Raw genomic sequence first — 4,815 nt, forward strand, 5'->3', positions numbered from 1 at the left:
AGATAACATTTGTCAGATCAAATGATATAATGAGGTATGCTCAAGGAAAACATACACAGTTAAACATTGGTTGAAAAGTGCACCCGAAATATGGGCTTAGGTTGCATGATCAATGTTAGAATGGTGATTCGATAACCAATGGTCTAAGAATGAAATATCGACCATTAACTTCAAAGCAATAGGGTTGCTAGAAGTTTAGAATTTACACATCACAGACCATTTGTCGGTATTCTGGTCAGAAGCAACACGAGGACCAAGAAAAGAATGATGATGTTAATAAGTATCACTTGTATTAAGAATTCTTAAGGGTGGTGAATTTCCCATGACATTCTTGACATAGAAGATAGCAATACTCCAAGGTAGAACATAACATAAGTTGGGTAGCAAGGATCTCAAGGTACAACACAAAACATGAACAAGTTTGTGTTGAAGGGAAAGCAAGAATGTTGCCGATGATAACACAAATCATCGAGGGGCAAGGATGGTATTTCTCATCATGAATTCAATTGATATCCTGGAGGAACTCAGAATGTTCATGATGATCATGACAAATTCTGTCGAGAGGTTTCATGGAGATGTAATCGGTCGGTGATGACATCAAGTCAAAGGAATGATGAAGCGAAATGATCTTGGGACCATGAGTAGGACACAAACTCGAATTCAAGCTTGTCGTTCAAGGTGGAACGATAAGACGAGGAAATCGACATAAGCTTAGCTCATCATCGAAAGTTGTGCTCCGGAATTAAGGACCCAGTAGCACAGTTAAAATTAGCACTATAATGATGTAGCCGATCAGAATAGGAGTGACGTGATGGAGTATTAAACTTCTCAACAACAAAGTACTGGGAGTACCGAATCTCAGTGTTGATTCGATTCACAAATCGGTGTTCTCGGTTGACGACAACCCAGAACCCGTGGAGTGACTATGATGGGGAAAGGTACTACTTCAACAGAAATTCATAAGATGAAGTGCTATGGGTTGATATCCTCGAGATACCAGGGGGTAATACTCGAAGGTAGAACAAAATAGAGGTTGGGAAGGCGTACTGATCTGCAGAAGGCAAGTACTTTACCTGGTCCGAGAAATAGAATCAACGGAGAACAATCATGTCGGAACCACGGTTGCAAAGGATCAATTCACAGATACCAGATGATATTTATCAAGGAAATAGTTATTATTATAAGAAGCTTCCATGATAGGATCTACATCGTGTCCATGGGCATGAACACAAAGTTCAAGGTCGACTCCCACTTCTCTAATGCATAACCTTTCATTCACTTCTCATTTTTGAAGAAGTTGTAATGTTGAAATTTTATCTAGCAAAATACCAGAAGAGTATGACTCGTGAAAACTTTCGAGGTCACACATATTAAGGAAGGCCTAGGTTCAACCCATCGGGGCATCGTGGAAACATATATCACAAACTTCAGGGGTAAATAACTCAAGCTCGATAGTAGAGCATGGGTGACAAAACGAGAGGATACAATTTACTGAAGGCATTATGTATCAAGGAAAGAACTTCTCGAGGTTTTTGTATACGGAAGACACTGTCGGATGATATCCCAACAAAGGATCCGACGGTCCATAGCGGAGCTGATGTGAGTATCGGCACACAACCAGAGGAAGAAACAATGTGAAGGCATTGGATTATAGAAGCAACTGACTAATTCAAAGCTCACATGTAAAGGAATTATAATTTCCAAATCAAAGGATCAGAAGCAAATGCTCTGATTAAGGATAGATAAGTTGAGTAAGCTTAGGGGTAAAATCGACAACAATTTGATTGGCCGAGATCCAGCTCATGTTTAAAATGACGTCTGAGCCGGAAAGATAACTTAAAGGATCAACTGACGATTGCGTGCATTCGCACTCATGTTGAATCAATAGGATCAAAATCACGGTGTCTAAGGATACTATCGAATATTGCCAGACATATGGAAAGCATCCATAATGCAAGCAGACAAGTATTGCAGAGCAATAAGCTACTAAGGAACTTTGGAGGATCGAATAGTATTTCGAAGACAATTGTGAAACACATGAACAACTGGGGATGAGCGGATACTCGATAAGGGCGAGAAATTATCCGTAGGGGTATTCAGGTGGCAAGGAACTGCAAGGCAGTAGGCACAAAATATTCTCGGAACAATAGAGGGGATTTCAAGGTATCTTGTTATAACAAGATCAACTGGGAATAAAAGTAAGAACGGCAAGTGTATGTAATTATCCATAGAGATATTTCGGTGGTAGGGAATTGCAAAAGCAACAGGCTCAAAGTCTCGATAGAACATCGGAGAGTATCTTCGAAATCCTTCGGTGGGCCAAGTAATCATCTGGAGTAAGGGGCTCTCCGGGTGGAAGTAGTTACGAGAACCTAGAGTCGGCGTTAGTAAAATCATTTAACCCGAATAGAAGAGAGATCAGAGTCCAAGAGTATTGATCGAGGAATAAAAGATCCTAATACCACCCAATGGCGACGTGGGCCCGTAAGCCGCACAACCATGTTAGTAAAAACTTTTTCAATGACTAGACTCGACTTCGGCCAAGGAGTTCGAAAGGGGGATTCCTACAGGCAGTCGGCTCTGATACCAACTTGTGACGCCCCCTTCAATCATACACTAATCATACACGCAAACGTGTATGATCAAGATCCGGGACTCACGGGAAGATATCACAACACAACTCTAAAAATAAAATAAGTCATACAAGCATCATAATACAAGCCAGGGGCCTCGAGGGCTCGAATACAAGTGCTCGATCATAGATGAGTCAGCGGAAGCAACAATATCTGAGTACAGACATAAGTTAAACAAGTTGCCATAAGATGGCTAGCACAAACCGGGATACAGATCGAAAGAGGCGCAGGTCTCCTGCCTGGGATCCTCCTAAACTACTCCTGGTCGTCGTCAGCAGGCTGCACGTAGTAGTAGGCACCCTCGACGTAGTAGGAGTCGTCGTCGACGGTGTCGTCAAGCTCCTGGGCTCCAACATCTGGTTGCGACAACCAGGTAGAATGGAAAGGGGGAAAAGAGGGAGAAAAGCAACCGTGAGTACTCATCCAAAGTACTCGCAAGCAAGGAGCTACACTACATATGCATGGGTATATGTGTAAAGGGCCATATCGGTGGACTGAACTGCAGAATGCCAGAATAAGAGGGGGATAGCTAATCCTGTCGAAGACTACGCTTCAGGCCACCTCCATCTTGCAGCATGTAGAAGAGAGTAGATGGTAAGTTCACCAAGTAGCATCGCATAGCATAAACCTACCCGGCGATCCCCTCCTCGTCGCCCTGTTAGAGAGCGATCACCGGGTTATATCTTGCACTTGGAAGGGTGTGTTTTATTAAGTATCCGGTTCTAGTTGTCATAAGGTCAAGTACAACTCCAAGTCGTCCTGTTACCGAAGATCACGGCTATTCGGATAGTTAAACTTCCCTGCAGGGGTGCACCACATTACCCGACACGCTCGATCCCTCTAGCCGGGCACACTTTCCTGGGTCATGTCCGGCCTCGGGAGATCAACATGTCGCAACCCTACCTAGGCTCAACAGAGAGGTCAGCACGCCGGTCTAAATCCTATGCACGCAGGGGTCTGGGCCCATCGCCCATTGCACACCTGCACGTTGCGTACGCGGCCGAAAGCAGACCTAGCCCCCTTAATACAAGCGCGAGCTTATGGTCCAATGCGGCGCGCGGCGCTCAGTCGCTGGCGTCAAAAAGAGCTTCGGCTGATACCACGATGCCGGCTGCCCATATCTTGTCCCACGTGGCGGTTAGTGCGTATAAGGTCAACAACCCAACTCAGATCAAATACCAAGATCTCGTTAAGCGTGTTATTATGAAGTAACCACGGACCCCGACCAGGGCCAGGCCCACCTCTCTCCTAGGTGGTCTCAACCTGCCCTGTCGCTCCGCCACAAAGTAACAGTCGGGGGCCGTCGGGAACCCAGCCCACCTCTACGGGGATGGAGCCACCTGCCCCTTCAGCCCCCATCTCCGAACAGTATCGTAAGTAATGTAACAGTATAAAGTATATAACATATGCCCGTAATCACCTCCCGAAGTGATCACGGCCCAGTAGTATAACATGGCATACGGACAAGAGTGTAGGGCCACTGATGGAACACTAGCATCCTATACTAAGCATTTAGGATTGCACGTAAAGGTAACAACAGTAGTAGCAAGGACAGGCTATGCAGCAGAATAGGATTAACCGAAAGCAGTAACATGCTACACTACTCTAATGCAAGCAGTATAGAGAAGGAATATGCGATATCTGGTGATCAAGGGGGGCCTTGCCTGGTTGCTCTGGCAAGAAGGGGTCGTCAACACCGTAGTCGTACTGGGTAGCAGTGGCGTCGGTCTCGAGGTCTACCGGAGAAGAAGAGGGGGAAGGAACAGTAAATACGGAGCAAGCAAAGCATCACACGAAATATAACAAGGCAATACGCGGTGCCAGGGGTAATCTAACGCGGGGATAGGTGTTACCGGCGAAGGGGAAAACATCCGGGAAAGTATCCCCGGTGTTTCACGTTTTCGGACAAATGAAGCGGAGGGGGAAAGTTGTGTGTTTGCTATGCTAGGGATGTGTGGCGGACGAACAGGCTGCGTATCCGGATTCGTCTCGTCGTTCTGAGAAATTTTTTTGGTGGTGGCCCCCTGTGTCATAGGCACGGGGGTCCTTAGCGGGCGCGCGAGGTTACGGGCACTGGTCTCGGGCGCGGGTCTCGGGTGCGACCGCAGCCCGAGCGGGGGCCAGCGCGGGGCAGCACGGCGCGGCCCATGGCGAGCGGAGGGGGCCGCGACCGCGAGGCAGT

The sequence above is a fragment of the Triticum aestivum genome, chromosome 2D (assembly GCF_018294505.1).
Source record: "Triticum aestivum cultivar Chinese Spring chromosome 2D, IWGSC CS RefSeq v2.1, whole genome shotgun sequence".
Classification (NCBI taxonomy): domain Eukaryota; kingdom Viridiplantae; phylum Streptophyta; class Magnoliopsida; order Poales; family Poaceae; genus Triticum; species Triticum aestivum.